General features: G+C 43.6%; 1 long non-coding RNA gene across 1 annotated transcript; it reads right to left on the bottom strand.

Moving 5' to 3' along the window:
• Window positions 1-1,236: 1,236 nt before the first annotated feature.
• On the bottom strand, window positions 1,237-3,145 carry LOC311600790. The gene is made up of 3 exons (XR_014780361.1): window positions 3,081-3,145; window positions 2,723-2,832; window positions 1,237-1,372 (listed from the first exon to the last, which is right to left on the bottom strand). It is a non-coding gene; the product is annotated as an uncharacterized lncRNA (long non-coding RNA).
• Between the last annotated feature and the right edge of the window lie 10,361 nt (window positions 3,146-13,506).

The following is a 13,506-nucleotide window of genomic DNA, read 5'->3' as shown; positions in this document are numbered from 1 at the left end:
ACACAGGTGATTAACTCTGCTTTGTGGCTTGGCACCCCTCCCCCTGCTGGTACTGCCTGTGAAGAATCCTTCCAACCAGCTTTTCAAGACTGCCACTGAGGTAGATGGATGCTCTCTTTGTCTCAGATTGCCTCTAGCCCTCCTGAGGCTAAACTTGGCCCTGAGAACACTAGAGCAGTTGGCTTTCTGTCCCTACTGCCTGAGCACAGGCATGGTCTGGGAGCACTTAGCCAGCTTAAAAAAAAAGGACAGCTCAGAGGTTGGGAGCACTGTCTGCTCTTCCAGAGGTCCTTAGTACAATTCCCAGCAACCACATGGTGGCTCGCAGCCATCTACAGAGTGATCTGATGCCCTCTTTTGGGCTGCACGTGTACATGCAGGCAAAGCACTAGATACATACTAATGAATAAAAAATTTTTTTAAGATGCTGCTGCACTGATTTTAAAGTCAGGTGGGAACATAGATTGCACCCCATTGGGTGCACACAGAGTGGCCAGGTTGCCCTCTGCACAGTGTGTAATTCGAATAGGAACTCCCTGCTCCATGGCCAACCTGTGTGTCCGCACTGTTCCAAAGCACCCCAGATCATTTCTGGGGTGCTTAAGGACTGACAATTAGTTCTCTTCCATTAAAAGAATTCTTTTTTAAAAAATATTTTTCCTTTATTTTATGTGCATTGGTGATTTGCCTGCAAGTATGTCTATGTGAGGGTGTCAGACCTTGGAGTTACAGACGGTTCTGGGCTGCCATGTGGGTGCTGGGATTTGAACTTGGGTCCTCTGGAAGAGCAGTCCTTGCCCTTAACCACTGAACTATCTCTCCAACCCCTAAAAGAATTCTTACACATGGCCTGGCCATGGGACTACTGGCTTCCCACCCCTGCTCTGGCCTCTCCTCCCTTTCCCACTGCAGATCAGCCAGAGATATGCACTTGCAGGACCTCTACTCCTAAGTCCCTGCCTGCCTGAAGACAGGCCAGGAAAGGCCAGGGGGTATGGAGATTCTGGGGGTTGAACACAGGTCCTCATGCATTTGTGGTAAGCACTTTGCACACTGAGCCATCACCCCAGCCTCAAGGCTGATACTTTTATCATGCATGCTTTCTATCAGCGTCTCACTTTGAGATAAGAGAACAGACACATGGTTGTTGATGCGTGGCTTTATTTGTGAGATCCCCCGCCCCCACCCCGGGACTCTCTTAGGTAAATGTAGGGGTCACAGAAGTGGCCCTCTTAGCAGCTGGGTGCCTTCTCATTGCAAAAAATGTTGGGGTAAAACCGGTACTTTAGACTGTAGCTTTCCTGGTTCTGAGCAAAACACTCCGCAGCAGCTTTATCACACTCGCACAGCTGTTTCTTACAGGAGTACTGGTCTGCAGAAATTAGGCAAAAACAGACACTAAGCTGAAGTTGCTAATACCCCATGTCTGCTTGTGGGGACCTGTCTCTTCTGAGAAAAGAACCAGGACTGCCTGGAAAGGCAGCACCCCATCTGACATGGACGTACAATAACCACACCTGGCACTACCAGAGGTTTGCATGACTTCCTAGCACCCCTCATTTTTTAAATTAAAGATAAGGTTGCACAGGCTGGCCTTGAGCTCTCTAAATAGCTGAGGATGACCTTGAACTTGTAATCTTCCTGACTCGACATCATGAGCTCTGGGATTCTAGACATGATCAATCTTGCTCAATTCGTACAGGGCTGGGGATGGACCCCAGGCCCTCAGGCATAGTAGGCTATCACTCTGCAAGCTGAGATACACTGTTGGCCTGCCTTCTTGCTAACAGGCCTGCTTGTGTTAGTAGACCCCAGCCTCAGTGGCCTCAGGATGGGTGGTATTGGTTAAAGGCTGTATGATCCACCATTTACCTGTATGATCTACCATTTACCTTGGCTGAGATTGGCCTTAAGGTAACATGTAGCTTTATTCTGCCAAAAGTAGACCTCAACAGGGGCTTCTGAGATGTCTCCTCTTAGAGAAGAAGGCTACCTGTTGTCACAGGCCACGGTTCTCGGACCTTTAGTGTGTCTTATAATATAAGCACAGATGTTGGCAACATGTGGGAGCTGGGGAGCAGGGCTGATCCTGTGCTGTAGAAGTTGCCCAGATCCATCAGCACATTTCTCTGGAAATCTCCCAGGGTGAGATCTTTCCAACCTGACTGTGCCTGTTTTACACAAGTGTCCCTCTCCATGCTGCCCATGCCCTCTGCTGCCAGGGTGAGTCCTCCTTTTGCAAATGTGCTTCTTGCTGCTTTGCTAAATAATAGGCCCCTGTTGATGGAGCACACAAACTTCAAGACAAAGAACACCTGGCTTGACCTTGTATCCACACAGCTCAGACTCATCCTCATATGTCCACAGGAGAGCACAGAGTGACCAGGAGTCCTCTTTGACACTTTGGCCATACTGGGCCCTGTGTGGGGGATGGCTGTGTGTTCCCTGTTTTAGCAGATGTGTGCTTCATTGACTTTAGGAGTCTCTTAGGACTCAGCTTAGACACCACTGCTTGCAGGATCCACCTCAAGCATCAGACTGGGTGAAGGCTTTTTCTGCTCTCCCATTGGAGTCTTCACCACCTTCTTTACCATTTTCTTTGCTTCTTACTTGACTGTGAGGTTCTTAGGAGATTCCCCTCCTGCACCAGCAAACTCCCCAGTATGCATGTGATCAACAAAGATGCAAAGGAAGCTTGCTGGCATCTCAGGGTCTTTCTTACCAGAACAGATGATATTGTCCCCTTCGGAGGTGAACTCGTAGGTCAGAAGTTTTGTGCCACATCCACTTTTGTCCAGACGTTTGTAGCAACAGTCGTGAACAAAGCAGCACCTGGTTTGGGCACATGTCCTATTTAAGCTACTTGCTCACAGGCCTGGAGTCCCAGCGTTTCCCTTTGACCCGTGACCCTGAGCGGGGAGACTCAAGAGCTTTGGAGTGGTCCAGAGCAGAGTTCCCAATGTGTTGTTGACTTTTGCTGCCTGGGATCCACCACGACCCTGAGGCAGTGGGCACCAGCTCTGTCCTCGTCCCATTCCAGGCAGAGTGACAGAGGATAAAGAGTAGTGGGGTAGCCTCACCGATCTGTCGCATCCTTGGGGACTCCTCTGCCACTCACACCACAGTAGCAACCATAGAATCCATAGCTAGCCTCAGCATTCTTTCCCGTCTTAATCTTGATTATTTTCCTAAAATTCAGAAGGTCCCCCCGGATCTGGATTGGGCCTGAAAGGAAGTGGAAAAATAGCCTGGTGAAGGGTGACGAGCCCTGTGCCACATCTGTGCATGGCAGCTCTCTGCTACCTTCTCTTCCCACAAATGGCTTTTTTTCCACCAAGAGACAGAGCTAGGAGGACAGGAAGGAAAGCTCAGGGAAGGGTGCCTCCCTCCTCAGGTTACCTGCTTAGTTCAGGGTCAACTCTTACCAAAGGCCATGATCATAGCTGCTAGCAGCAGGAGAACCTTCATGCTGTCAGCTCTGTGAAGGATGAACAGAGGGGCAGGCCTGGGCATTTCCTCCCAGGCTGTCTCGGCATCTGTCTTCCCCAGCGCCTGCTTTCATACTCAGCAACCCCAGAGTACAGACATGCTCTTGCATTGAGTGCACACAGAGTCTTTCCAATGGTGTGTCACACCTGTCATCTCCTCTCCCTTCAGGTCTGTGGAACTGGTTCTCATACAGGAATGATGTAGGAATAGGAACACCTCTTTCATTCCTCTTAAAAGACTGGACTCATTTCCCAGAATCAGAAGGCAATGCCTCCCCTCACTAGATACCCCACATGGATCCTCATGTCAGATTCAAGGCTTGGGAATCCCATCCATGAATTCTGATCCCCAAAGTTCTCCTCCCAACTAAAACTACACATTCTCTTTGCAAGCCTTTCTAACACAAGGCCAATTACATGGGCACACACATGCATTCGAATTCTCACTGTGCACCCTCACAAACCCATACAACACACTTGCTATGAATACTGTCTTGTACACATTTAGCTGATGGGGACTCACATCCACAGTCACACACACACACACACACACACACACACACACACACACACACACATGCACACACATGCACCTGCACAATCCCTCAAATGTAGCCAAAGGGCAGGAGTTTCTGGGGATTTACCTCAGGGATGCTGTTGCAGTTGCTTGTTCAAAGGCCTGTCTTGTTTTTCCTGAACTCCAACTGACCTTAAATAGTTGTTCCTTCCTGTAGGGCTGGGGATTGGTGAGGCGGAGAAAGTGAGGTAGGTGTGGCCAAATAGTGGATTCACAGAAGGGCATACCCAAGGCCTTGAGTAGATAATTCCTCCTAGCAGTTGGTTTGACATCATAATAAATCTCAGCTGAGTTTGAAGCCCCATTCATCTGCTGAGAAGCAAGGCTCAGCTCCTACCTAGGCAGTTTTCCATAAGCTCAACTCCCAGCAACCACTTCCAAGAGTGGGCTAGGACTGTGCGCAGTGGAGGGAGTGAGAGTGTTTGTACATCTGCAGTGTTTCTTTCTTCTGATAAGCTGTGACATCTGGTCATAGGAAAGAGAATGTGGATTCTGTTCTTTTTTTTATGGTTTGTTCTTTTCATCCATCAGTCATTCATTAGACCAAAGAAGGGACACTCTAAGCCTCTGTGAAGTTCCAAGGCTACACAACCTTCTTGGCAGGTGATGAGGATGAGTCCTTGGGTCTCCTACAGTGCAGTCTAGCATGGGAAGACTAGGATGAGGTGGATTCTCTGTTGTCCCAAAGGCCAGCACCTCCATATTCTCTCCTTCCTCTTCACTCTCCTCCTCCTGCCCCGCCCCTTGGTTTTTCAAGACAGGGTTTCTCTAGGTAGCCTTGGCTGTCCAGGAGTTGCTTTGTAGACCAGGCTAACCTCGAACTCACAGAGATCCACCTTCCTCTGCCTTACAAGTGCTGGGATTTCATACCCATGAGCCTTAGTGCCCAGCTAGCTTCTGTGTGTGTTTATATGACTGTGGTTGTTCCTGTGTGCAAGTGCACATCTGTGCGGGTACATGCATAGGTAGTCTTTATGTTCTTTTCCGTCATAATCTTGACCATTTTCCCAAAATTCACAAGGCTCCCTTGGATCTGTATTGGGCCTGAAAGGGAATGGAGAAATATCCTGGTGAAGGGTGGTGAGCCCTGTGCCACATCTGTTCACAGCATCTCTCTGCTACCTTCTCACCATACAAATGGCTTCCTTCCTCCTCACACCAAGAAAAGGCTAGGTTTACAGGAAGGAAAGCTCTGGGTTAGGATGCCTCCCTCCTCAGGCTACATGCTTAGTTCAGGGTCAACTCTTACCAAAGGCCATGATCAAGGCTGCTAGCAACAGGAGGACCTTCATGCTGTCAGCTCTGTGAAGGATGTACAGAGGTACAAGCCTGGGCATTTCCTCCCAGGTGGTCTCAGCCTCTGTCTGCCCCAGCCCCTGCTCTGCTGTCTGATTCAGTAACCCTGGAGCACAATCATGTTCTTTCATAGAGTGGATTCCGCATAGCTTCCAACACTATATCACACATGTCATCTCTTGTCCCTTCCTGGTGTGTAGAACTGGTCTTCATACAGGGATGGTGTAGTAAGGGGACCACCCTTGCTCTTCCTTCATTCCTTCTGATTGACTGGATTCATTCCACAGAATAGGGAGGCAATGCCTCCCCTCAATAGATACCCCATCTGCATCCTCATGTTAAATTCAAGCTTCAACATCTAGGGATAGAAAAGAGAACTTTGATTATGTATGGTTTTCTCACTTTATCCATCAGCCATTCATTCAACTACAGAAGGGACACTCTAAGCCTCTGCGAAGTTTCAAGGCTGCACAACCTTCTTGGGAGGTGATGAAGATGAGTTCCTAGATCCCTCACAGTCCAGTCCAGCATGGGAGGCATTGCATGAGGTGAATTTTCTGTCACCTCCCCCCATTCCCATCACCATCTTATTCTCTTGCCACACTTTACACATCTCTCTTTCTCCTTTCATTTTTTTGAGACAGGGTTTCTCTGTGTAGCCTTGGCCATCCTAGACTCAATTTTTTGATCAGGCTGGCCTCGAACTCACAGGGATCTGCTTACATCTGCCTCACAGGTGCTGCAATTACAGGCGGGAGCCACCATTCCCGGCTATCTTCTCTCTGTGTTTATTTTTATGTGGTTGCTCCTGTGTGCAAGTGCATGTATATGAAGGGTTGTATGTAGCTGTGCATGCCTTCATGTGATGTTCAGAGAACAAAGTTGGAGATTTCTTTTTTGGAGCTGTCTACTCTGCTTCATGAGACACAGCCTGTGATTGACCTGGAGTTCACATAGTAAGCTAAGCGGACCATCTACACACACACACACACACACACACACACACACACACACACACACACACACACACACACACTCCCTGGGAATAGGATCATGTAGGGAGACCAAGTCCTGCCATTGAGCAGGAACAAATGTGAATATCTGTCTGGACTTTCTCATGGAACAGGCCTGAGACCCACCTGGGCATGCCCCAAAACTGATGACATCATAACTGGTGACAAGACCCAAGCCAATGATGAGGAGCCACAATAGCAGCTTGCAGTCCAAGAATCAATGATATGCTGGATTGGGTGGGGGGGGGCTTGGAGTGGGTTAAAGGGGCATCCTCTTCCTGGAATAAATGAGTCTGCTTTTGCCACTTACCTGAGTCCCTGAGACTGTGTGGTTGAAACTGTGCCAACTCATCCCCACCCCAATGTTCCCAGGCCTGGGTTCAAGCAACAGGGCTACAAATGTATGCTATGTTACATGGGTTCTGGGGACTGAACTCAAGTACTTGGGACTGCAAGGCAAACACTTTACTGACCAAGCCATCTTACCAGTCCCCTATGAATTTTCAAGCCTGGGAAAATCCCATGGCTAATCTCCATTTTACCACCAAACTGCTGCCTCTGTTGCCCCTAGTCCTTACTTATTTAGTGATGGGCCTGCTGCTGCTTCCTGGGTCCATGATGTCTTCATTCTCCAGTCTTCAGGGATACAGTTATTCTGGATTTCATTCCTGAAGTAAACATCTTTCCCCATGCTCTTTAACCCCTGCCAAGAATGAGCCTTCTATCGCTCTAAGTAAACTATTTGACACCAGTCATTAACATTCATATAGCAGAGGCTTTGGGGTATCTGAACACTCCATTTGTTTCTAATTAATCCTACATGGCAGGTCATATCATAGACCTGCTTCAGACATGAACACTTGTTCAAAGGGTCACATCCAGGTTGGGACAAACACAAATGAGATACAGCCTGTCCCCTTTTATGTTCCTCTTGGAAGACCATAAAGGGGAAGCAGTCTTCTGGGACACTGGATGAGGGACAGTGATTCTGGAACATTCTGCTATCCTCAGAGAACACAGTATGAGTAAGAGGTGAAATATTTTTGTGTTAAGCTATTGATAAATGAGATTGGTAATCATTGCAGTTTATATTGTGAGTTATTCAAGAAGATGTCTGTCTGAAAAATTCAAATTTACTTCATTTACTAAAATGCAGATTTTCAGCCACCTAGAAGTGGTGTCCCAAACCTTTAATCATTGCCCTCAGGAGGCAGAGGCAAGTGCATCTCTGAGTTCAAGGTCAGCCTTCACTACAGAGAAAGTTCCAGGACAGCCAAGGCTACACAAAGAAACCCTATCTTGAAAATCCAAGATTTTTTTAAAAAAGAAAATTTCTTTGAATATTTTACTGGTTGAATGTTGACCTCCTTTCATGACCTCATTTACTATGAAATAGGCAGAAGTCACCTCCCTGCCAAACATCCTGGTGGCCCTTCCAGGTCCAGGATTTAAGACTGCATCAATTAAAAGGACCCTGACAACCTCAGACAGTGATTCTCTGTGTAGCCATGGATGTCCTGGACTCACTTTGTAGGACAGGCTGGCCTCAAACTGCCTCCCTGAGTTCTGGGATAACAAGCATGTTTCTTCCACACCCAGATTCTTTAGGACTTTTTAAAATCAACATTCTGGCCACTTGGTTATTTTCCTTCCACCAAGGTCTAACCTATGCCCTTGGGCATCCTTAAACAAACAAGATGTCTGCTTGTGTGAAGCCCAAAATGTGTTCTCAACAGATTCAAAAATCTTAAACAACATCCTCTCAAACCAAATCAACAGTAGATTAAGAAGGTCCCACTAGGACTAAGTGGGATTCATCCCAACTATGAAAGATGTTTTGGTACTGTGAATCAATGAGCAGATACATTGTGTGCTAACATAGAATCGAAAGCATTCAGCTATCTCAACAGATGTAGAACCAGTATTTTATAAGATACAAATCTATTTTATGATAAAATTCATAAATTAGATATAAAAATGTACTTCAAAATCTTAAAGGTTATGTACTACTAAAAGGTCTTTGCCAACACCTTGACCATGGGAAACTGGAGCTTTCCAAGATAAGGAGTTGCCACTCATAATGAGGCAGAGTATAAAGAAAATGGAGAAGGAGGGAGAGGGAAAGGAAGCTCTTTATCCTGAGATTTGGTTGGTTTGTCTTACCTGAAGTTCCACACACTGCTGGTAAAGCCAGAATTGCCCTTGGAGACTATGGGCATTTTCCTTAAGTTATCTCAAATGAAAAAAAAAAACCAGAAAGATAATAAGTAAACTAAATAACTGTGCCTACATAGGGCTCAAGCAACTTCTAACCCTGACTTTTGGGACTTCTTATCCCTTACAAAAACCCTGATAAATCTTCTTTACATCCATGTCTATTAAAAAGAAAATAAACTACTCTTGGACCTTTAACTCTTTGTGACTGACATTCTCCAAGTGATGATACTAGAAAGCCATGGGTCATATGTGTAAACATTGCCAAGAAAGGGATGCTGTTACCTTGAGAAGCTCATATTAATACTTGATCCTGCCTCACTGTCTCCTGAACACCTCTCTGTGCTGAAAATTTAAAATACCTTTTAATGAACTCTAACTCCATTATCCTGAAATTCTTTTCCATTGTGTAGCCAGGAATATGGTTGTACCTGAGTGGAAGTCACTGAGGGGTAAAGGAAAGCTTCAGACTACAGGCGGCCATGTGGAACCATTCATTTAATACGATGATGTATGTGTTAGTGTAACAAAAGAAAAAAGACAGTGCTCTGCAAGCCGGAGCTGGCTATACTAGGCTGCCATCCCCAGGACATAAATGTGAGAGATAAGTAATAGTGCAAAGTAGGGAAAGAGAGAGTGAGAGTGAGAGGGAGAGATAGATAGTAAAAGAGATATGGATAGAGAGAGATAGAAGATAGATAGACAGAAGATAGATAGATAGATAGATAGATAGATAGATAGATAGATAGATAGATAGATAGGATATTAAGGAATCAGATCATCCCTTCAGGGTATGGCCTCACTGATTTCCATTTTCTTTAATACCTTTTTTCCCTTCTTGGTTTTATTGAATTAGCTTATTTATGTGATTTCAGATAATTTTAATCAAACTAAGTTTATTAATTGTAAGAGGATCCCTTTATTCATTAATTTAGTGCTGAGGACCAAACCCAGAGCCTTTTGAATGCTAGACTCACACTTTCTCACTGAGCTACACCTTCAGTCACTTATCTATTCCTTTCTATGTGTGACTGAAAACAACCTTTCTTTTTCTTACTTTCTTTTTATTCTTCTCTCATACACTACAACCCAATCACAGTTTCTCCTCTCTTCATTCCTTACAATTCCTCCCTCTACCTCAGATCCACTTCTCCATTTCTTTAAAAAAAAGGAAAAGAAAAAAGAGGACTCTAAAGGATATCCACATAAGAAGGCCTAATGAAATACAACAAGATAGGTACAAACCCTCATATCAAGAATGGGTGAAGCAACCCAGTAGGAGGAAAAGGGTCCCACCAAGAGAAGGCAGAAACACTCCCATTCCCAAGGAGTCTATGTTTGTCACTTCGGTCTTTGTGAGTCATTATAAGCCCTGTTTAGTTGATACTGAGACATGTTCCTGTGATCTCATCAACCCCTATGGGTCCTATGAACCTTTGTCCCCCTGTTTTGTGGGGGTTCCCCAGGCTCTGCCTAGTGTTTAGCTGGGTCCACTACCTTCTCAAATTAACATCTCTTCTCAATATGCCACCATCTGTGGACCAAGCCTTTATCATTACAGTCTAAACCATTACACCAGCTAACTAGACTTTCACTGTCTCCAGAATTTCATCTTTTCCAGAATATTAAGAATTTCTGCCCTGGGGTGGTGGTGCATGCCTTTAATCCCAGCACTTGGAAGGCAGAGGCAGGTGGATCACTGTGAGTTCAAGGCCAGCCTGATCTACAAAGCAAGTCCAAGACAGCTAAGGCTACATAGAGAAATCCTGTCTTGAAAAAACCAAATAAATAAATAAATAATTAAAAAAGGGCTGGAGAGATGGCTCAGTCATTAAAAGCTAGGGTCACAACCATAAATATAAGATTTCAGTTCCCAGCACCCACGGTGTCTCTCCAGCCACCTTAAAAAAAAGAATTTCCACATTCTTGGAGTGTCATAACCTAATATGTTTTGAAGGTCCTTCCAGTATGGATAGTTTTGGGTCTTTCTTGTTTCCATATGAAGCTCCAGATCACTTCATTTTCTAGTATGGTAAAAACTGCCCCTGGAATTTTGATGGAAATTGCCCTGATTGCGTTTGTCAGATTAAGTCTGGAGTTTCTTTGGTTGTTTTCTTTTGCCTGAATGATCTGTACATCAATGAATACAGCTTATTAATGCTGCTGATGATAATGTATCTGGATCCACCTATCCCTTTAGATACAGTAGAGTAACAGAGAACAGTGTGTGTGAGTTGCTTAGTTGGTTTCTCTATTGCTGAGATAAAACACTGACCCAAATCAACTTGATTTGGTATACAAGTCACAGTCCATTATTGATTGAAGCAAGTGATCAAAGCAGGAACCTATAAGCAGAATCTGAAACAGAGACCATGGAGGGATGCTCTTACTTGTTTGCTCTCCATGGCTTGCTTAGTTTGCTTTCTTATACAACTCAGGACCACCTGCCCAAGGGTGACACTGCACACATTGGCTGCCACATCACCCACTCATCATGATAATGCCCCATAGCATTGCTAACAGGCCAATTTGATGGAGTCAGTTCCTCAACAGTTTCCCTCTTTGCTAGGAGGCAGCTCTAGCATACAGGTTAAACCAAGTTGTGTTGCAGCATCCGAGAATACTAGCTGATGTCTGGGGCTTCTCTCTATACTTGAGCTCCTAATCCTTCAGACTTGTAGCCTTAATATTTGGAGCTCTCTCTATATACACTTTCACTGTTCAACTTTCAGGCTGGTAGCTGCTATTTGGGACTCACTCTATATACACTTTCACTCTTAAACTCCCAGGCTGGTAGCTTTGCTATTTGGGGCTCTCTCTATATACAGTTTAACTATTTTCATACAGTTTAAGTCTATCTGCAGTTTAACACCCAGGGCCTGCTGGCCTCTAAAAGAAAAGAAAGGTATCTGGGAATTGAACCCTGACCTTTCAGATTCAGAGTCTGAAAACTTATCAATTGAACTATCCAGTATTCTGGGTTTTCTGCCACCAAAGACTTTTAGTTTTTAGCAGCAGAGGGTTTTAATCTTAATCTTTTAACTCAGAGTGCAAGAAGCCTGCAGCCCTGAAGCTCAATGTTTAATAAAAACATTGTTATATCCACTACATATCTCCATTCTATTAAAAATAAACTATAGACAATAAGAATAATTATGAGAATTATGTGGTAAAAATTGCATTACAAAAGTCCAATATATTTTTATTTGACTATCTTGGAAAAAGTATTATATAATCTACCCTATCCTAGTGAGTCCTAGCATAGTTTTCAAAGTTTTCCTAAATCACTTTCTTATCATAACTAACATTTATCAACCTATAAACACATCTTTATCCCTTATACAACTAAAACTTAATTGTAGTAATACTATGGTTATTTAGTCTTCAATCCCATCAGAAACCTAAGGAAATATTATCTAATATGAAGGAAGTGCTGACAAGCAGCTTCCAATTGTATAGACATGACAGAGACAGTTGACTGCCTAGACAGTCACCAGAGGTTTTTCTGTATTGTTAGGACATCCAATCTTCAGCTTACCATCGCAGAATATCTGACAGACATTTCTGTGAATCAGGAATTTTGAAGGACTGTCCCATATAGTCTCTGCAAAGCTGGATAGTCAATTTCCCAGTGATATGCTTGACCACAGTTTGGACAGTTAGTCTGCTATCTGCAGTAAAGAAAGAACAGGGTTTTTTGATCCAGTGGCTATTTTGCCACATTTGTTTCTTTATCTTCTTCACTAAATAGTTTTCACTGAATTAGATTGGAGGTGCTTCCAGGAACAGATGTTTCTCTCTCTTAATAAAGCCCTTTATTACTACATGCCATATTCTGTAGATATTTGAAGTGTTTGAATATCATCTATCTATTTACTATAGTGTATATTCCTGTCTGTCTATCTATCTATCTATCTATCTTCTATCTCTCTCCCTCTCTATATATTTACCTATTTATTGATCCTTTGACTTGTTGATCTATCTTAGTACATCTAAATACACAAAAAATGCTTGTATCTACCTATGTACTATCTACTTAACCTTGAGCCTAAATGAAGCTCATTTTGTAATTAACAAAACCAGTATCTAACAAGACTACAAGTGAGATTTATAGGTGACTAACTACTAACCTGCATCTCCAAACATCCTGAACAGTTTTGCAACAGTTAGTTTTCATAAGACTAGATTTTTACATCACATTTTCAAACAAGTTGCATATGTACAACACATTTCATAAAAGTTGGACAAAATAATCTTAGATCTCTATCACTATCCAATACCAGTGTAAAATATTTGAGGCTAGTAGATTCAATAGTCTACATTTTTTTCCTACAATTCTATATCCTCCTTTTATAATTCATCTTTCCCTCTTTCCCCCTAACACTAGATAGGATAGAAAGATAAGAGAGTAAGATGGATAGAGGGGAGAAAGAAGGAATTCCCTAAATGTAACCTTTACTAACATATAACCAACTCTCCTAGACAATAACAATCACTGGTAATAACCCACTTCAAACACCCACTGCACCTATTGGGAATCAAGGCATCATGTTCTTAAAATTACGATTCACTGTCTGGGAGTAAAAACGTCTTTTGTTTACTCTTAGGATATTAAGTTATTGGCCAAGTGCTGGAAAAGCTCTGTCCAGACTCTTTGGGATTGATACTTTGGGATAGTCCTGTCTTTGGTTGTGAGTCTAGCTAGCCTTTAATGCCTGAGCCATCTCTCCAGTCCTGGGGTAACACTTTTAAAGTTGATCTACATGCGAATCCTTGAGTAAAGAGTAGATAAGACAGTCTTTGAGGTTGAATCACCCGAGCTACTTGTTTTGTCTTCATTATTATCTGATCTTTTGCTATAAAAATAATATATTGGATGCAAGGTTTACAAATTATCTGAAGATGGATTTCTGTCCTA

Source organism: Acomys minous (genome assembly GCF_964271855.1).
Source record: "Acomys minous genome assembly, chromosome: 6".
Lineage (NCBI taxonomy): Eukaryota > Metazoa > Chordata > Mammalia > Rodentia > Muridae > Acomys > Acomys minous.
This window is presented reverse-complemented; position numbering and strand designations above follow the sequence as displayed.